Genomic DNA, 22,484 nt, shown 5'->3' on the forward strand with positions numbered 1-22,484 from the left:
GTGAGTCTATATGAGACGATGATTGAAGTTTAACATGGAATCTGAACCATAGGAGCTCCCACCCGGACTCGAACCCGGCTTGTCCGCACCGCAGACACACACGCTAACTGTAGAGCCACAAGAGAACTCTCTGAAACTTATGAATGTATATTTATTCTCGAAACATTCAGTAAAAATCATGACCAGGGATGTAATGAAAGATATACTTGGGTATATAGCGTCGTGATGTCAACCGGCTCGTCTCGAGCTCTGAACCAACAGCTCGAGTCGGCAAGGTTAGAATGAGTCATTGGCTCGGTTCGGCTCGGCTCAAGTGAGCCATTGGCTCGAACTGGCTCTGTTGCGATGAGCCACCGGTTTGGTTCGGCTCAGCTCAGGTAAGCTATCAGCTCGAGCCGGCTCGGTTGGGTGAGCTGTTGGCTCGGCTTACTTCTCGGTGGTGACTGAGACCTGAGCAGATCCACTCGAGCCGTTGACAACTCTAATACAGCGTGTATCCATCTAATACTGTAATAGATCATCGTACATTCACTTTAACTCAGTGATGTAATGCGGGTATAAGGCTGCGTTTTAGTTAAATTTCTAAAAATTTTCGAGTGCATATTTAACGAAAAGTCTAGCAAAGCATTCCTGGTTATGATTTCTCTCATTATTTAAACTTTTCTTGTGTTCAACTTCTGCTCTTCGGATGGACGCCAAACCTGAGGAGTCGAGACATATCCCTTGAAATTAACTTGTTCATTCGTATGTGCATTAAAATCTTCATTTTTTATCTTGAAATGAGATTACATTTCTCACTTACCGTCCTACGGATTATGAACCGAGGTTAAGGGAGGCGGTGATGCTAATGAATGAAATGTTGGAATGAAGAGAGCAGCAAAATCGGCAGAACCCCGAGGAAATTCAAACACGCTCTGTTTGATTACGACAAACGAGTTATTTGGCAGGAGGAGAGATCAAATCAGTGATCACACGCACCAGAGGTTAGCACTCGGCTACTGAGCCATCGCTGTCCCTCGTCATTGACGTTATTTTAGATGATATCCTACAAACTCGAATGGGTCCAACAAAAGTTACACATAAATCGGGGCCACTGGCACTTGGTGCTCTTGTATAACACGACTAATGTGAAATGTATCTGTGGCATTTTGTCCTCATTTAATGTCAGTATTGATTGTGATTCAAATAATCTCAAACACATTAAGATTAATATAAGAAAATAATCATAAAACAACAAAAACTACATTTCTACCGTTCCCGGTGTAATTACGTACAAATGCGAATCTTCCCCACCTCGTGAGTCACCAGCAGTGGCGTATTTTAGGACTTTTTCCGGGGGCTATGTACAACACGGGGAAGCAGGAAGGGCAATTGCCTACCTGAGTTTGAAAATTAATTATATTTCAATTGAGTGTCTATTAATATACTAGGAAGAATCGTGAAACTCATATGTTGGTGGAGGATTACCTGCCCCCAGGCGAATCTGATATCACGCTTCTGCAAACACATGTTGAATATTTGCAATCTCATTTCAGCTTAGAGAGCTCCTCCGTGGCTAAGCGGTTAGCATACGCGCCTTTGGCGTGGGAGGCCCGGGTTCGATTCCCGGCGGGAGCTCATGTGGTTCGGATTCCACGTTAATCAGTAGGTCCACGTCTCATATAGCCTCGCTGCTGAACGGGACGTTAAACTCAAAATCAACTCAACTCATTTCAGCTTAACTGATTTCATTTTAGAAATCAAATGAAAATATTCAGTCTTGTCTGTGTACGTTTTTATCTGAAAGAAAGTGTTGAGACAACTTGAAGTTGAAATATGCTGATTGCAGTTTTAATGACAAGAATTGCAGACTGGTGAGTCTTATGTGATATGATAGCACAATTATTTACACACACAAAAATTTAGCAGTGAATCTAACCTTTTATCCTATTCATAGAAGAAATAGGAAACGTCCTCTTGGCCTACCTAATTTTCCGGGCTACTTATTCTCCCCTCTTTAGTTTCTTTAATTCAAATATTTACCTGGCTTTACGACTAAACGATGTAAATATTCTTTTGCTATAATAACTAAAGTCCCGTTATATTAATAGCCGTGAAAGTTGGTGTGGAACATCAGTTTCGCTTATCAGCTCCTCTTATGCCACATTGCCACGTGAAATGAACCTTGTAGCTGTCATAAAAAAAAAAAAAAAAAAAAAAAAACTTGTAACCCGATCTTTCTATTTACTATTTAGATGTTACAACTTCTTCAAAGCAAGAAAGGTGTCTCCACACATGCATCACTGCTCTCTAATGGACAAACAGTGAACCTCCTTATTAAAAAACGTGTATTTTGGCGCACTTTCCCTCCCTGTTCAAAAGGATCCATTGTTTTGGAAGCGACGGAACTGTTTTTTTTCCTTTATATCAGTGGGAGGGCGATAGCAAGCAAGACGTCCCAGATAGTTGCGCATGGTTCAACCCTTTGCAAGATGGAAAAAGTGTATTGTGTTCCTTTCAAGACTATGTTTACATGGTAAAATATGGTAGGGTTTCAAGATTTTTTTAATGACAGCTACAAGATTCATTTAACATGTACATTTAACGACTACCGATTTGAATTACAACTAACAACGGTCGAAAGTATAATAGGAGAAACGAAAGAAAGTAAAAATTAAAAAAAGAAACAAAAGAGTAGAATGGACAAAAGAAAGAAAAAGGAAATCAGTTCTTACATGATATGAAATTTGACAAATAAAGTATTATTTCTCAACAAAGAGCACAAGAAAATGGAAAGTCAATTAAATTCTTAGAAATGATAAGGAGAATTATAGTGTACGTGGAATGCGAAAAACCAACAAATCTATTTCGGGGGGGGACTTGAGCCCGATAGCCCATTAAATACGCCACTAGTCAGGAGTAACGTCCATTTACGTGCTTTTCACGGCCTATTCAAATGTAATACTTTGGAACTCATTCTGTTATGGTTTGTGCCAACTCCTCGCAAAATTTGTGTCTGAGTTTGCGATAATAACTTTTAATTCATTTCTTCATGTTTTGTGTTCCTTTGCCCCCCACAAATCGTGCGAAGACTTACTGGAATGAGGCCCCTTGTGCTGGTTGCACTCCACCTTTTGACTTACGAACTAGTCGCTAGGTGTCGCTACAGTTGAGCACTACAAACGTAATGAATATACAATTAGTGGTAGGTGTTAGGATTATATTCTCATGCAGAACGACATCTAACATATTGTGAAGAAATATATATATGACAAATATTTCTAAATGATTTTATCTTATAGAGAATCGTGTGTCGTTGGTAAAGTTCTGCTGATGTTTCTCATTGTGTCCTCTTTTAAAAGACGTATCGAATGTTTTCAAGACCAGACATAGAAGAATATTTGCAAACTCCAAGTCGATAATTGAAAACTTAGTGAATCAAAATCACTAAATTTTCAATCGACTTGGAGTTTCCAAATATTCTTCGATGTCTGGACGAAATTAGGAATTTGAAATTGAATTTTTGAATGGGTACATACTTGTACCCCAAATTGCATAAAATAAATCAGTGTTTGAACATGCTTTGGATATATTTTAGAAACTACTTTTGATAATATTTTTGATAATCTTATGTCCAAACGGTTTGTCAAGTCTATCAAAATGTAAATTTTTCCAATTCGTGTGGGGACAGAAATGACATTTACATATAGGTGGGACATTTTACACATTATTGACAGTGTTTGCACAACTTCAAATGACAATTATTCGCTTATTTTAGAAACCTTTAAACACCTGGCCACCAGGCATAAACTCCAAAGCTTTTGTTTTGAAGGTGACTAATTATTTCAAAAGTTAATATTGACGTTTAGTGTTGCCACGAGACGAGACACCAGGCTGTCTTGTCTCGTCTCGAAAAAATATGCTCGTCTCGTCTCGTCTCGTTTTGTCACGTAAAATATTGTGGCATATCATACGAACGAAAGTAAAATGTAGCAGACTGTACCATGCTTGTCAAGATACAACAAAGTTATTACTCAGAACCAGAGATGGAGTGGGTCAGTGGGTCAAGTGGGTCAAGTTTTCTGAGTGGGCCAGTGAGTCGTGGGTCAACAGCATGTGATCCACTGTAACCCACCACCCACCGTGACCCACTGCGACCAACCACATACCATGGCCTACTGTGACCCACCGTGACCCACTGCGACCCACCATCCACCATGACCCACTGCGACCCACCGACTCAGTATGATCTACCGACTCACTCTGCTCACTGCATTGCAGACAGTATCTTCTGAAGACTGGTAAATTTGTCTTCGTTTTACTTTCAAGACCTTCATTTCCCTTCCTTTTCCATTTGTTTCTGTCTATTTACCTGAGGTAAGATATCTAACCAAGTGAAAAAAGAACTTCAGGCACTTTTGGATATTGATATTTTTATCTGTAATAATAGCAATAGGACTTATACTACTACTTAGCTTTCGTGATCTGTGAGTTTTTAGGGGAGCTAACTACTGGAAAAAATACATTTTTGAATCACTGTAATATATAAATTATTATATAAAAAATTGAATGTAACTATATGTGTCTGATCATCACGGTCAAATTGCAAAGTCAAATGAAATGACTTTTGGTATATACTTAGGTCTTATTCCAAACTAGGGTGTTATATTGCATTCATTATAATACATAATATCCTTAGGAGGTAGTGAGGATCCGAATTTTTGAGAAAAAAATGAGTATCTCGCACGCCGTTAAACTTACGGAGCTGAAATTCAGTGTATTAACTCTTTATTGAAAATAAACAGAATGTGTCCTAGCATTTTTTAAATTCTCCTTTATGTGGGGGGGGGGACTTTCTATATATGGAAAATTGGTAGTGAGTCGGTTTGTAAGAATGATTGAAAATGATCGATGTTATTTAAGAAAAAAATCAGAAAAAAATACAGTGCTTGGCTTCATATATCCATTGATTTCTAATATAATAATTGCTGAAGCTTATGTTTATTATATGGAGCGCTTACAGCACAGAGCAATCAACCAATAAAGTTGTGAGAAAAAAAGGCATAAAATTTGAACTGTAAGCTTAATTATATGGAAATTTTAAGTTCGGACCGTACGCATAATTATATGAAAAATTTTACACTTTTTTCCCCTTTATGTTGGTCTACTTACTTTGATTTGGAACTTTGAAATTTCATCCTTTTTTCCACTGAAAAGTATTGATAATTCAACAAGGAAATAATTATACTATGATAATTTAATTGAAATTCATAGTAATTTGGCAGATGGCAAACATCAGTGCCGTAATTGAAGGGGAAGAAGGAGGGAAATTCCCATTCACCTCTGAACACTTATCAGGAACCTCGTTCCCTTTCGCTTTCTAGAGGGGGGAGGGAACTTGGTAATGGCATCCAACCTTTATGAGTAATTACAAAAATTAAATTTATAAACAAATAAGAATTCATCAGTTTATCAGGCTTTAATTGATAATTTATTCACAAGATTCCCTATCAAAGGCGTGGTAGATGAAGTTTCTGTTCTCCATAAGTCGACATTGCCAACTGACATGGTCGATATGGAAAAGATGCTGTATGGTGATAGAGAGATGATACCTCTTGCTGAGTATTTCAAAACTGACCAAGAAAAATCGTTATCAGACTTAAGTGTAACAAGCAGATTGTCGATGAGGAGTTGCAGAAATCGGGTAGAAGTATTATCGATTTCCACGACAGGGTGCGAACGAGGATTTTCCCTTATGAATTTACAGATGACTGATATTAGAAATAGACTAAGTGCTCAAACATTGTCTAACTTGTTGTTCATCAATGTTAATGGCCCACCACTAGACAAGCTCAAAGTAGACGAGCTAGTTATTTCTTGGCTGAAGGATGGACATCATTCCGCTGCGGATGATTTACCACGAAAAAGTTACCAACAGGAAATAAACCATATTTCAGATTTATTTTAAGGTGGAAAATTACGTGTTATGGAAAATGTATACTTGTATTACTAATGGCTTATTTGTGTTATTCAACTTTGTACCTAATTTTTAGTAAGTCTCTTCTTTGCTTTAGGTAAACTACTTTTGAATAAATATTCATAATAATTGCAATTATGCATATTTGTAACTTAAATTTAACGTGGTGTTTTAGTGATTACACAAATTACAGTACAAATTTTGTCTATTTTTCTCAGAACTTTATGGATTGACTGTCTTGTATTCTGAGCGATCCATTTAATAAACACAAGCTTCACAAATTATTATACTAGAAAACAATGAATATATAAAGCGAAATACTATATTAATTGTTTCTCAATTAATAATTGTTTCTGAATCTATTTCGAAACTAATATCGTTCATTTTCGATTATTCTTAGAAATCAATCCATTACCAATCTTTCATATATAAAAAGTGACCCCCCCTCTAAAAGATAATTTTTAAAAAATGCCAGCACATGTTCTGTTTGTTTTTAATAAAGAGTTAATATACTGAATTTCAGCTCCCTAAGTTGAACGGCTTGTGAGATATTCCTTTTTTTTAACAAAAATTCGGACCCCCGCTCTTCCCTCAGGATATGTAGTATAATGAAAGGGATAGGATAACATGCAAGTTTGGACTAAGGACTAAGTATATACTAAAAGTCATTTCATTTGACTTCGACATTTGGCCGTGTTGATAAGGCACACGTAGTTACATTCATTTTTTATATAATAATTCCTATATTACAGGTGCTTCAAAAATGTATTTTTTTCTAATACGTAGTTAACTCCTCTAAAAACTCAGAGGTGTGTGTCTCGAAAATTAAGTAGTAAGTTCTATTGCTATTAATACAAGTATCAATATCCAAAAGTGCTTGAAATTCATATTTCACTTAGATATACTTATCTCAGGTAAGTAAACAGAATCAAATGAAAAAAAAAAAAAAAAAAGAAGAGAAATGGAGACCTTGAAAGTAAAACGTAGACAAATTCACCAGTGTTCAGAAGATGCTGTCTACAATGCACTGAGCAGAGTGGGTCGGTTGCTCGGAATGAGTCGGTGGGTTAGAGTGGGTCATGGTAGGTCGGTGGGTCAGAATGGTTCACAGTATGTGGTAGGTTGCAGTGGGTCACGGTGGGTGGTGGATCACATCCTGTTGACCCACAACCCACTCACAAATCTTGACCCATTTGACCCGCTAACCATTTGACCGCTCACTACACGTCTTCACTCGTTTTCCGACTGCCAGCGACTGACACTAAAATTCACGACTGCGCATGACTGTCCGCTCTACTTCTACACCGAAGAAAGTCTCCCGCGCTTTATTGGTTTACGCGGGAAAAAATAAGGTTCGATACTTTTTGAAGACACTTCGTATGTATAGACCACTATCTCTCTGCACATAGAATGTATATTTGCTGCAAATCTATGAATGTTCTGTCTGGGAAAGAATTCCGAAAACGGAAGCGAATGTGAGGGGTGGAATGGAGTGTGGTCGACTTACAAACGAGCTGAGTTGAGTTGATTTTAGTTTAGAGTTCCTTTCAGCAGCAACGCTATATGAAACGTGGACCTACTGATTAACGTGAAATTCGAACCACATGAGCTCCCGCCGGGAATCGAACCCGGATCTTTCACACCAAAGGCGCGTACACTAACCGCTTAGCCACGAGGGAGCTCCGAATTACAAACGAACCTTGTTCAGTGTTCATAAACTGAATTTAAGTTGGCATTAAAAAGAAAAACAAGAACTATTCATCACCTCGTTGTTTCGCCGCCAAGAAATTCGAATGACTAAAATATCTTATGAGAAAGGATTACGGTACTTACATACTATGCGGAAAACTTAAAACCAATTCTGAATTGGAGCTGTGTGTCCGATCAATGGTAGCACAGATCTTGCATGGCTCTCATGCTGAAAATTCCACTTTTCATAACTCAAAACGTATGATGTAAAATGAAAGACTGAACAAAGAAGAAATCACAAATACGTTTTATCAGTGACCGCGACCGGAACTCAACATCCGCTATTGCTACGAGATTCTTTTCTTTCTTGTGCACGTTTTCAGCCGCCTAGAATTTACTAAGGAACACCTTGAAACAAAATTTATACCAATTTCTTAGTTTATTCTCATCAGATTAACACAACTGATAGCTGAGACTGCAATCACTTTTGTCAACCAAAAACTTCAGGGCTGGTCCTTTATGAATCAAGGAAAGAACATTAAATTAATTGTAAATGCATTAATTGATAGTTAATTGTTCAGCAGCAGTAACTAATTCATAAATAAGATACTACATTTACTTATTGATTAACCAACTGACAATCAAGTCACAGCGCTAATCGGCAGTTGACTTAGAGAAGGACCATAAACCTTACTGCGTGCGTTAACAGTAGTAATATCAATAGCACGCGGAAATGAATATTAATAACAGCCACACACAAACACACACAAAGTTCTTTGCACCGGACCCTAGGGTATGGATTCGATATAATTTGTTACACAGAATTCAAATTTCGAAACCCCAAGACGATTGACCTCGTCAATTTTGTTTTATGGGCGAAAAACGTGTTTTTTTTCTTTAGGGATGGGCAAAATCGGTTTTTATAAAAAACGAAAACCGGTTTCTACAAAAACCGAAAACCGATATTTCGGTTTTCTCCAAAAACCGGTTCAGTTTTTCTCCGAAACTGGTTTCGGTGAAAACTTTTCGAACACACACAAAACTATTTCTGTGGAAATTGATTCGGTTTCCGGAGAACAACGAAACACCATTCTGGTCAGAAATAGAACAAATTTAAAAAAAAAGCGGAATCGGTTTTGAAGAAAACCGAAATCGGATCAGGTGGAAAAACCGAACTGGTTTTGGAGAAAACCGATAACCGGTTTCGGAGAAAACCGAACCGGTTTTGAAGAAAACCGAAACCGGTTTTTTGAACATTTTCAAAAACCTGTTTCGGTTTTTCTAAAAACAGAAAACCGGTTTTTGTGCCCACCACTAGTTTTCTTACGTGTATTCTCCCTCTCCAAAATCGCTTAAGTTTTTCGCCCATAAAAAAAGTTGACGGTCGATTGTCTTGGGGTTTCGAAATTGGGATTCTGAGTAAGAAAATGCATCGAATCCAAACCATCATGTCCGCTGCACAGAACTTTTATTTTCTTTTGGTGTGTGGCTGTATAATAAACATAGTAACTTATATTAATACTATTAATACTAATAATAAAGAGATCCATTAATATGTACCATAATTACCTGCTGAGGTATAATGAGCACCCACAAAAAAATATTCCTTATCCATTCATTAATTAAGAATCCATATCCAAAAGACTCATTTGGCAATCCAATGACAAATAACAATTAATCTCAAAAGCCTGCATGTGGCCGAGAGCACAAGATACCAAGCAATAAACGGTGATCTAAATAGAAGGAAGCTGGTTACCGATAAATCAAAGAGAAAATAAACGTTAGAAATTTACGTTAGTTTAAGGGTACAGAATAATTAAATCATTCAACTTCATACTAACGGCAAGATAAACATTAACACCCAGTGGTGGATCTAATCCGGGGCCAGGGGCCGAGACCCTCCACTTTCTTAGCTGACAAAAATTATTTAAAAATGAAATCTTTCAGTTTAACGTCCCATGATTATGTCCTTTAGGCTAAGGGAGACGATGCTTAAAGTAAATGAATAATGATGGAAAAACTGGTGGAATGAGAAAGTAGGGAAAACGGAAAAACTCCAAAAAAACCCACGGATACGATATCGTCCACCACAAACTTACTTGGCTGGGGATCGAACCAGAGACCCCACGCGCCAGAGGTGGGGTCACCATGCCCCCCGACAAAAGAATCTATGATCTATATATTTTTGAAAATCTATAGTAACCGTGGAATTTTATTCTTTATTGGAAAATTTTTGGAACATTGAATGAGATTTCAGTTGCACACTGAAAGAAAAAAATGTATGTGGCGTACGTAAAATCGTATGTTACATTTGTAAATCTTGTAGTTTTTGGACAACGCACAGCAAACGCATAACTGAAAACGCATGTTTTATAATGCAAGGAATGTTTGGAAGGAATGTTTAATGGAGCCATGTGCAGCCGCCTTTTGTCAGTTCAATAGCTCAGATAACGTATAAATGAATCATACATTGGGGATGTCAGAACTGACAAGTTGAGCCCAGGATTTGGTAGAGCACAAACTGTGGGATCTGACCTGGGTTGCATTTAAATAAAATTGAACATATACAAAAGAGACAGATTGTGATGTTGAAAGAGGTTGAGATAGGTGTGAAGGGAATAGCGATTAGGATTGGTTAATCTACTAAAGTCTGTTCCACATAACCTGATAGGAAACTCCCCTACCTCCCACCACTTACTACTGCAGAAAAGGAAAGCAAGTCGTTGTCCTTCACAGGGAGGGAAGTTTTTCTAATAAACAGAATCGTGTAAACTCTAAATTCGTACGTCAATTCGCTCGCACCTGATGTTAAAATGAAATCTTTGAGTTTTACGTCCCACGATTATGCCGGTTAAGCTAAAGAAGACGGTGATGATGATAGATGAACGAAATGGTGTAATGAAGAAAGTGGGAGGAAACGGGATAACCCCGAGAAAACCCACACACACGGTGTTTGACCACCACAAAGTTCACTTGGAGAGCTTTCACCTGTGATGCATGGGGTCCCTGGTTCGATCCAAGCTCGCACCAAGTGAACTTCGTGGTGGACAAACACCCCGTGCGTGGGTTTCCTCGGGGATCTCCCGTTTCCTCCCACTTTCCCCATACCACCATTTCTTTTATATTTTATGATCACCGTCTCCTTCAGCCTAACCGGCATAATCGTGGGACGTAAAACTCAAATATTTCATTTCATTTTATATTCTGCAGGGTCTAGGTCAAAACCCCCACAGCCAAAACCCCCACACTCAAGAAATGTCAAAACACCCACACAAACGGTCATAACCTCCACACAAATGGACAAATCTCCCAAACGCACGAACGGTCAAAACCCCCACAGCCAAAACCCCCAGACTCAAGAAATGTCAAAACGCCCACACGATCGGTCATAACCCCCACATAAATGGACAAATCTCCCAAACGCACGAACGGTCAAAACCCCCACACTCAAGAAATGTCAAAACGCCCACACAATCGGTCAAAACCCCCACACAAATGGACAAAACAGCCACACATAGCAACGGTCATAATCCCCACATAAATGGACAAAACTCCCACAAAATCGGACAAATCCCCCACACTCTGAAATGATCGTCATTTCACGTCTTTGTTGCGGCTCTTTATGACGCCCAAGAAGAATAGTTGCAACATCAGTTTAAGTGGAATAAAAAATGTTATTAAAAAGTACAAGGGCAATACATGAGTATGGGGTTTTTGTCAATTTGTGTGGCAGTTGTGACTATTTCTGCATGTGGGAGTTTTGTCCATTTGTGTGGGGGTTTTGTCAATTTATGTGGGGATTGTGACCGTTGCTATGTGTGGCTGTTTTGTCCATTTGTGTGGGAGTTATGACCGTTGGAGATTATGACCGACTACCAGTGTGGGGGTTTTGGCTGTGGGGGTTATGACCGTTCGTGTATTTGGGAGATTTGTCCATTAGTGTGGGGGTTATGACCGATCGTGTGGGCGTTTTGACATTTCTTGAGTGTGGGGGTTTTGGCTGTGGGGGTTTTGACCGTTCGTGCGTTTGGGAGATTTGTCCATTTGTGTGGGGGTTATGACCGTTTGTGTGGGCGTTTTGACATTTCTTGAGTGTGGGGGTTTTGGCTGTGGGGGTTTTGACCGGTTCCCATTCTGCACGCCATAACCGTCTCTGTCTTACAAGTTAATAACTGCAAATGAATATTCCTGTTAATGGACACCGATAATATTTCTAAGACAATAAAAAGTCATTTTCCCCTCTTCTGCAAGAGAGGCTCAGCAAACAAAATTATTATTGGAACAAGATTATTATATATGTGTGTGAAATTATTGTATTAACAAGTAAATACCCATTCAATTACCAACCCTGCTATCCCTTGCCAACTACTCCTGAGAATTCCTGCTCGAGAATCGGAGTAACTACAGCTGGAATAATCTCCTCCCTCAATTTCGTATCAATAAAACAAGCCACTACTCAGGTCTAGTCTGCTCCAGATTTATAAACGTTTACTCGCGCTTCCTCTGCACGTAGCACTGAGTCGTATCAATAAAAGAAGTGATTACTCATTTCTCCCATTCATCGCGCAGTCATTTCGTTGTTTTTAACCTATGGCGTAGTATCTTAAAAGCCATGGAAGGGGCAAGTAGCAACGATAGCTTCAATCAAAGTGCATTTGTGGATATTGTAAAAGAGTTTCCAGTGGTACTTTCAAAGTCACAGCTACCAGAAAGTAAACGAAGGAAAGCCGAAACTTTGAAGGTAATTACAGTGAAATGCACCGAAATATCAAATACATCTACGACTGAGACACAAATTCAAGAGAATCTTTAATATTCGAGCGATAATAAAACAAAAATAAAAAAGAAGAAAATAAAATTTAAAAAACGGGAAAGAAGAAAGTAATACTGAAACCATGGGAATGAATCTATTAGAGCTGGTGGATGTTGATTGGAATCCAGCAATATCAAGATTAACACGACAAGCGCATATCACGTGTTGTCCAAGGTCTTTGTAGATTGTTTGGCTTTAAGAACGAAATCAGACACTTGGCTCCTTTGTTTTCTTTTTTAAAAAGTCCAGCCACCCACGTCATAAATCACGTCCATCTGATTGCGTTTTCCACACCATACGTGTCCCCTTTCGCCTTGACATAAACAAAATACATTCTCATGTATACACTAGGGATGGCCACATTTTCCGGAAAAACGGAAAACGGAAAATATTTTTTCCGGAAACCGGAAAATTGAAAACGGAAAATTTTCCGGAAAATCGGAAGGCGGAAAATTTTCCGGAAAATCGGAAACGGAAAATTTTCCGGAAAATCGGAAGGCGGAAAATTTTCCGGAAAAACGGAAACGGAAAATTTTCCGGAAAATCGGAAACGGAAAATTTTCCGGAAAATCGGAAGGCGGAAAATTTTCCGGAAAAACGGAAACGGAAAATTTTCCGGAAATCGGAAGGCGGAAAATTTTCCGGAAAAACGGAAATGGAAATTTTTTCGGAAAAACGGAAACGGAAATTTTCCGGAAAATGAAAATGTTCACTTGGAATAGTGACATTGGTCGTCTTACATTAAGAAATATAACGAAAAATGCTACGCGAAAACAACCTGTAAATGAGGCAATGCTCTTCACCATCTAGTGCTAAAGAAACGCAACTCAAACTTAACATTGGACAGGAGAGAAAAGATAGAGTAAATCAGCGACGAAACATTCCTTCCTCCTACATCTATTTGTACACTTGCTTAATCATGTACTTTTTTTGTTTGCGTGAGGGCTTGCAGATCATTCGTTTGCACCGGCAAATTCCCATCATGCGTGTGTTTCGGGGAATCCCCGATTATGCGTGTACCTGAGAGCAGAACTCTGGCAGTAGAGCCGGCAGTGTGTTATTAATACAACTGGTATGTTTATATTCCAACCATTTCTTCATTGCTTATTGTGATCACAGTGATCTGTCAAGGTCACAGATCCTGGGGGGCCGGGGTAGCCCCCTCAAAGTTAATGTGGACCCCGCATTCTATTTACAAATATACAATATTTTGCACAATTTGAAATTAGTTTTGTCTTAAAACCCTCATATATACCTTCTGCATCTGAATGGATCCCCAAAGTTACAGAGAAATTGGCGCCCTAGATTGATTCTATAGAATCCACACGCAGTAGTATTGGCGGGAGTACACTACGTATTCCAACTGAGCTCAGGCGTTAGAACATCGGATTAACATTCAGAAGGCCGATGTTCGATTCGAGCACCCTATCGTCCCGATGTTTTTTTTTCCTGTAAGTTTATTACTCAGTTACATCCGACCTGTGCCATAGACTTTTTAACCCTAAGATAAATTCAATTCTACTGATGTAATTCAATTTTACACTTTACCCTAGTGTTACCATCTTGCAACTATAAGCGTCACAAATTCCAAATACCGGTACTATTGAGATAAATACCATAGTATGTAGCACTACTTGAAACTAGCGCCAGCTATTCATATAATGATCTATTCCACATAATTCTCTTCGTAACTTTTTCCGCTACTTTCTCTTAAACTGAAGGACGATTCCACCTAGTTATCGATACATCAATTCAATTCTCAATGCTGACTTATTATCTATGATTTTGTATGCATTTGAAAGTTTTACTTATTATTAGAGCAACCCAAAAGCATACAAAAGCATAAAAAGCATAATAGCCATTTACACATATGGTTGGTACCTTGAACATGGTTGTGGCTGTCTAAGGGTCCAGAAGAAACTAATTTTAAAAGCATAATTTTAGAAAATAAAGCATAAAACATAATTTAAAAGATATAGCACATTTCTTTAAAAAATCTCTTTAACTTCAAGTTTAACATACTGTATTAATATTTTTAAGAAACAATAGTTACAGTGCAAAATCATTGAGAACATAACAATGCAACAATGAAAAGCTTATTTTTATTTTTGTAAACTTTTTGGTCTAATCTTTTGACGTGGAGAAAAGAATAAAGGACAAAAAGAAGAAAACTTCCAACAATGAATAGTACACAAGAACTCCACACTATAATGTTATGTGTACCTCTTGAAGTTGAGCACTTTCTGTACTTATTGGTGGCATCTTTTACTTTCCCTTTCTGTATATATGCACCTCTAAAGCACACACAAGTGATTAAAAAAAAAACTGACTCGAGTAAAGCCTCTCTTTACAGTGCATTAGGTAGAAAGTTCATTAAATATGAAAGAAACTGGTTGCATAAAATATTAATAAATAGATCAAGATATTTAGAATATTTAATGTATAGTAAATATTATACGTTATACACGATTGATGTAAAACAATGATTGAAATTAATAATAAAGCATAATAAAGCATAATTTGGAAAAAAATAAAGCATAATGTGGGTTGCTCTACTTATTATTCTACATTCATGTTTTGTTACTAAATTGTGAACTCCTAATGCAATCAAAGTGTTTTATTATTATTATTATTATTATTATTATTATTATTATTATTATTATTATTATTATTATTATTATTTCATAAACGTAGATGATAATCTAGGTGCTGCTACTTCTATATCTTAGATTATCGCTTCACCTGGCGCACGCTCAAATGCATCTAAAGTAACAGAAAGATACCAGAAAAAATGTTTTACAAATAAGGGAACATAGTAGTTCGTAAGAAACAGAAAAGAATTCTGTCTGATCTCAGAGACCCTAAACCTTGTTCTTCCGCAAGACCAGAGGTACTTGATAGTCTAATGAAACCATGAACTGAGAATTTAAAAAAATAATTTTTTCATCAAAATTATAATGGCAATTTGGTAGGTGAAGATGGAACTAAGTTTTCTGTAATATTTTAACTTTTGGATACATGCATCACATTATTTTTAAATTCTCAGTTCATGGTTTCATTACAATACAGTAGTAAAATAAGTAATACGGTACCAAAGGATTCTTCTTCCTTTGTCTTTCGTTGAAGCAATTCGGTTTCTTGAATTTATGAATGAAGTAGAACCAAGTTACCACTCACCATCCAATACGTAACTCGCCGTATTGAGGCCTTGTTTTCTAAGGAGAAGTGTGGCTGCGGAATCGATTGATTTGACAACAGATAGCTGGGCTTCGCAGGCTACGGAAAGTTATATTACAATCACAACCCACTATATGCTTCCATCTAAGTTCAATAAGTTCAGTCCTTCAAATAATTGAAATAGAAGTGAGGCACACAAGGGTAAACCTAACTCAGCACTTAGCCCATGTTGCAGAGTAGTGGAATATTTTAGATAAAATACATGCAATTGTCTATGACAATGCTAGTAATATCACAAGTGCGGTACGAGAACTTCCGTATGCAAGCATATGTTGTTTTGCTCAGACCCTAAACTCTCTATAATTAAGGGACTTGCAATAGAGAAAATCGAGAAAATGTTAAGTGTTGTTAGTCGGATTGTTTCCCACTTTAAATATAGTACGTTGGCAACGTCAGAACTGGAAAAACAGTAAAGGTTATTAGGATTGGAAGTACATTTCCTTATACAACAAGTTAAAACTCAGTGGAACAGCATACATGAAATGCTTGAGAGATTGATAGAACAAAGAAGAGCTCTTAACAATGAATTATCAGATAGAAATGTAACAAAGACGTCAGATTGCAAGAAATTTAACCCTTTAAGGATGTCCAAAATTTTAGACTTTCACTCAAACAGCTACTGCTTCCTTACTATTTATCGTAGGATCATGGTTCATACCTCGTTTTTCTCACGATAGAGCATACTTACCAACGGTACCACGTGTCGGTATCATAAACCTTAACCAGAAAATCGAAAAAAAACGGAATTTTTCTGAAAAAATCACCCCTTCGTAACACTTGCGCCCCTCGGGCCCGTCCCCGGTTTCACGTAGGGATCTAAAAAAATTGATAAATACCCAAAGGTAGGTCTACACATAATCCTTATGCAAGTTTCAATCTGATATCTTGAAAACTAAAGGCGTGAAAAAGGTTTGAAATTTGCCTTAAGAAAAATGTCACGTCCCTTCGCAACACTTGGCGCCGCCAAGTTGACTATCCGGTTTCAAAACGCATCTGCGGTGTTCTTTGGTCCATCCTTGACTTGAAAAATAAAAAAAAAAAAATCCCGGCTTAAATACCTGTTATAGAACTTAATAAGCGGTCAAAGACGATAGTACGCCATGGTATATAAATATACCAGAACTCTTTAAAAGGTTAAACTTCCTACAGACTAGGGATGACTACATTTTCAGGGAAAACGGAATATAATTCTTCCGGAAACTGGAAAATTAGAAAGACGGAAAATTTTCCGGAAAAACTGAAACGGAAAATTTTCCGGAAAAACGGAAACGGAAAATTTTCCGGAAAATCGGAAGACGGAAAATTTTCCGGAAAACGGAAAATTTTCCGGAAAAACGGAAACGGAAAATTTTCCGGAAAATCGGAAAACGGAAAATTTTCCGGAAAAACGGAAACGGAAAATTTTCCGGAAAATCGGAAAACGGAAAATTTTCCGGAAAAACGGAAACGGAAAATTTTCCGGAAAATCGGAAAACGGAAAATTTTCCGGAAAAACGGAAACGGAAAATTTTCCGGAAATCGGAAAATTTTCCGGAAAATCGGGAGACGGAAAATTTTCCGGAAAAACGGAAAATGTGATTTCCGGAAACCGGAAAACTCTTTTTCCGGAAATGGCCATCCCTAGTATACACCCTTTCTATCAACGTTGAGTTGAGTTGATTATTAGTTTAACGTCCTTTTCAGTAGCGTGCCTATATGAGACAGGACCCACTGATTAACGTGGAATCCAAACCACATGAGCTCCTGCCGGGAATCGAACGCGGGTCTCCTATGCCAAAGGCATGTACGCTAACCGCTTAGCCACGAAATAGCTCTTCCTATTAACGTATTACTCTCCAAAATACTAGGTTTCTTTAATGCGACTTGTGTATAGTCAAGTGCTCCGATAGCACCCGGAAATGTATATTGTTCTTGCCACTCTGCCTTTGCTGTTTGTATATTACGCACACTTCCGGAAACAATCCATTTTCAGGTAGTCATAGACAGTACTTTGAGCCACACCAGAATCCCCTGACATTCCGACCTGGAATCCCGGATCACTCACGTAACGCAAGAAAACCAAGGGCACCGATTTCTCTGTAAATTTGGGGGGGGAGGGCATTCAGATGCAGAAGGTATATATATCAGGATTTTAAGACAAATTGCACTCTAATTATGTCAAATATTGTATATTCATAAATACAATAGGGTGCCCACATGAGTTTTGGGGAGCCCGGGCCCCCACAGGATCGGCGCCCTTGAAGAAAACCCGCATCTTTTCATCATTACGTAGTCCATCACTCCGAATTTCGGTTGATTCTCCTTTAAAAATGTTGTGCTAATCACTACATTTTCTTTCATAAACTTATAATGCTTTTTGTAATCTCCATTTCCAACATTTCTATGCAGTTTATAAGTTTTTCTACGTAGTAAAACAATCATATACTCTGCCATATTTCGCACGGAGTCACCTATTTAGCTTGCTCCACAAATTTGGAGAAGTTACTAGCATCACAGAGGAGTCTTTGATTTTTATTGATATCAAACGCAGAGTAGTTACTCGGCTCGAGAATAGAGGTGTGGTTACTTCAAAAGGGCGGGGCTTCTCCGAGGTCAGCCGAGGCGACTAGTGCTCAGGTCTCTTTTTATTGATACCAATGCGAGTAACTACTTCAAAATTGGGCGTAATGAGTAACTTCTCCGTTTTATTGATATCACCCATTATGTCACAATCCCGACTGTCAAGAAAAAGAAAAATAAACAATACAACTGTTCAATAAAATGTCTATTTTAATAACACATGTTACTTACCTCACTAATATACTCAAATGTAATTAAGTGTTTTAAAATACGTATTGTTATTATAAAAGTTGTAATTTATTATTTACATATATTTAGATATACTCTATACCCGTGTGCGGGGGCTGATGGTGGAAGACGGAATACGAACATTCACTTGTACTTGAGTGTGGTGGGGGGGAAAAACTTTTTTTTCCTATCAGGTTACGTGAAACAGATTATAGTACTCACTCGTGTGTCTCGGCGTTCCTTTCTTGATGGATCCTTTTGGTGCGTTGACGTTCTTCCATTTATCTCATTGGTCTCCTGAGCGGTAAAGCATTTGGGAATTAAGAGGCAGCGTAGTCCAAACAGGAATGCCAACATTTTAGCGATGGTTGACTTAATCAAAATTGAAATTACTTGGTAAAAAACGACACATTATTTTCAACAACTATGCAATGTTGGCGATGGCAAATGCTCCCTAAGCTAAAGCAAGGTATAACTTTTTGGTAAACTTGAAATTGTTGTTCGCGCTGTTACATCTTGACTCGTATCAAATCCGTCTCCAATTACAACAGAATATAACTTTTGCTTTTGACTATCGGAAAGTTGAGGGTTAATGTCCACACGCTTAATGTCAAAACCAAGAGGAAAGTTACTGTTTTCTTGTTGACTGCCCCTAAACCATGATTTTGTATACTATCTGTATCATTTGGGTAATGTGCACCCGGCCTAATGTCAATAGCAGCACCTAAGTAAAGATTTTTCTCTAAACACAACTTTTTATCAGTAGGGTTGATTACTCTTATGACAGGATTTGCAGAATCTACTCTAGCTTGATTCACAAAAATGTCAGCCTTAGAACAGATTTTCTCATTCGGTTGCAAAATATTCTTAACGCCCACTAAATCATTAATTTTAAGAACAGGCACTGAAACACTTGATTTTTGCAGTAAGGTAACAAATTTTACCGTAATGAAATACGCTTGCACTAAGTTCGCTGTTTGTTCAGAAACTGAAGCTACAGCATGACTCTCAGGTAGCGCGTGTTCAGTGGGTTTCCCAAACCTAACTATGTGAACCACATGAATTTTTTGGTTAATAGTAACATGTTGAAGAAGCAACCAATCATTCCACAACAAAACAGAAGAAGTAAATTTGTCTACTACTCTGAAAGTCTTAGTTTCAAGGCCTTTACCCGAAATACCACGGATGATGGTACGTCTTTTTACAAGTTTGGTATTACGAGGAAGAAGCTTCCTAGTAGAGATTGAAATTTGACTACCACAAATTAACAAGGCCTTATACTCTTTCTGCCTATTATTAATCTGTATACAAGGCAATATCCTATCCCTAACACAGGGGCGGATCAAGGAGGGCAATCGCCCCACCCTCCAGAAGAGGAAACTTTCTTATTTTATATGAAAATAAAACCCTTCCCAGAGATTGGAGCTCTTAGAAGTAGCTATAAGTAGCAGTATTACAACCCACGCCCCCCCCCCCCAAAATCCGTACTGAATCCGTCCCTGCCCTAACAATAGACATAGTAATAGTGTGGGTTTTCAAAGTTTGTCCCCCTCTACTACCTGAAATATTGTCTCTATTTAAAGTATCGTAATTGTTACTACAACCATTCGAGTGTACCATGTCTTGTCCGGACAATGTGTATTACAGTGTGATTCTTTTAAAACTTGCGGATTTCATTTGGGTCTAGAATTTCTAACTGAAGTTCGATTTTCGTGCAGTTTGTGGCAAACGATCAAGGAAGGATGGGAGAGTTATGAGACTATGTGTACTGGTTTAAATTCATCCGGGGTAATATCAATCACGCCTCAAGAAAAAAGTAATTTTCGCCAGTGTACCTTACAATTGGAATGAGGTTTTGGATTTTTAAAGCGAAATTGTAGAATACAAATTAAGAGTTAGTAGTAACACCCATAAATCACATGTGGATAGCTATAGCCGGTTTCTTGCCACAAACGACAAAGAGATTTCTTGGGCGACCTAAGGAGTCGATAACTGACATCTTCCACAACAGCCGTCTGGGGGGTCCGATGCGTCCCTGTCTCACTCAGAAGCGATCCTGTTTCTTCCAATTTATTTACTAGCGACCACATTATGTTCCTGTCTGGGGCAGAACGTGAAGCAAATTTGTTTCTGAATGCCCTTTTCCATAGCAACAACAAATTCCGTTCTACAAAACTTTTAACGACAAACTCGTGTTGTTCCAAAGAATACACTATTCTCACTGTGCCCTAATCATACTCACACAGTAGCACAGAACAATACAGCACAATTCCCAATACAGAGGCCCAGTTTCCTGCTTCTTCTTGACCTTAGTTAGGTTGCCATATAACGAAAAAAACCTCAAATCTCCACACCGCACCACACCTCGTTCCAATTGTAAGGTACACTGGCAAAAATTTGCTGTTTTTCTTGAGGCGTGATTTACCCCGGATGAATTTAAACAAGTAAACATAATCCCATAAATCTCCCATCCTTCCTTGATCATTTGCCACAAACCGCATGAAAATCGGACTTCAGTTAGAAATGCTAGACCCAAATGAAATCTGTGAGTTTTAAAATAATCACCCTGTATTATTCGTGTGAACCGTCCTATGATTTTGATTACGCATGTTATGCCTATTCGTAAGAACAACGGAAGTACTCATAAGAGAGCTCATTCTGTTACACTTATTATTATTTACCTCGCTATTACATTCAGATGTATGAAAAGAAGAATGAGAGTTAAGTTTATGTTGTTCAAGCGAGATAGAATCTACGGAGTGATGATTGTTGCATTCTTTCCCAGAGGATATCATGAGCTTCTAAAAGTGCAAGCTTTTCTTTTCTTTGCTGTTGTTCATCGAGAGGAAGTGAGACATGAGACTTATCATGCAACGAGACATCAGTTATCTTTGCAATGAATTCCGGTGTTCTGTATCGTAATACTTGCTCTTTACACTTTGCTTTAACATGCGTCTTCACAATTCACAATTAACTCAGCTGACTGTTTTTGTAATAAAAATTCACACAACCACTCAACAGACGTAAAGGACTTATTACATGTCAGTTTAAAGTACTGGGGCAACAACCTTTCCACCAAAAAATTGATCGGTTTCTGAAAAGGCATGGCTTTGTCAGTGGTGCCCACCCCCCTTATGTCTATGACGCACCCCCCCAATTGTCTATCCGTAGGTGTTCTTCCATGAAAAAAATCTTCTTTTCGATTAATTTTACCACCCCCTCATCAAACATATTTATATAGATATTAACCCCAAAATATTTCAAGGACGCAGTTTGCGTCATAGCCCCCCCTTGTGGGCACCCCTGGCTTTGTCAAAACTAAGTATGAGATCTAGCTTGTCATAAATATACGTCATGATGGATTCTCCCTCTCTCTGATCTCTTGATCTAATGGTGTGTTCCGTTACTTTCTTAATTACAAAGCCTCCAAATAATGTAATCATACGTTTCTTAATATATATAGGCTATACGATAAGTTCACGAATTCGTCTGTTCTAGTTAATGCTAAAAACCACGCTAAGGCTCCGTCTCGTAATAGATAGGAAAGCAAATGGCGCTTCTTGACTCCATTAAACTCATAAATGACGCAGTATGATTCAAGATATCCAAGAAAAGGTATATCTTCCCCATAATTGCCATTAAAAAATGTAGGACGCAAAATAGAATCTAGTGACGTAAGTCGAGCTTGTGACATGATACCTAAATTCACCATATTCCCAAAATATCTCTAAAATTAATGGGCCTTATGCAGAGTAGTTTCGACGTATGACTTAGCGTCATACTAAAGGACTGACTACTGGAGGCAACATGTTAGTCAAACGCTTTAGTATTGCACTAATCACGCGTCAGAATGACTCTGCATAAAGCCCCACGTGTCTAAAAACATACACAAAAAACAAAATTACACTGCAAATCGAGAGGGTGGTAAAAACAAATAGAATTTCAACAAATTCTAATGGTGGGCGGAACACAAATTAATACAAAATAAATTGTAATTATGTT

At 38.0% G+C, this 22,484-nt stretch overlaps 1 protein-coding gene across 2 annotated transcripts in view; it reads right to left on the minus strand.

The window, feature by feature from the left end:
• LOC145674494 (uncharacterized) overlaps positions 1-22,484 on the minus strand; it is a 277,738-nt gene that overhangs the window by 49,905 nt on the left and 205,349 nt on the right. Inside the window, exon 1 of one of the 2 annotated variants that reach the window (XM_081744625.1) lies at positions 7,790-7,926. The exons of the other annotated variant lie outside the window; for it this stretch is intronic. The gene's annotated coding sequence lies outside the window, so the exon portion shown is untranslated. Of the gene's footprint in view, positions 1-7,789; positions 7,927-22,484 lie in introns of those variants that run through there. 2 annotated transcript variants of the gene reach the window in all.

The sequence above is a fragment of the Thermobia domestica genome, chromosome 17, assembly GCF_964235325.1.
Source record: "Thermobia domestica chromosome 17, izTheDome1.hap1.1, whole genome shotgun sequence".
Taxonomy (NCBI): Eukaryota; Metazoa; Arthropoda; class Insecta; order Zygentoma; family Lepismatidae; genus Thermobia; species Thermobia domestica.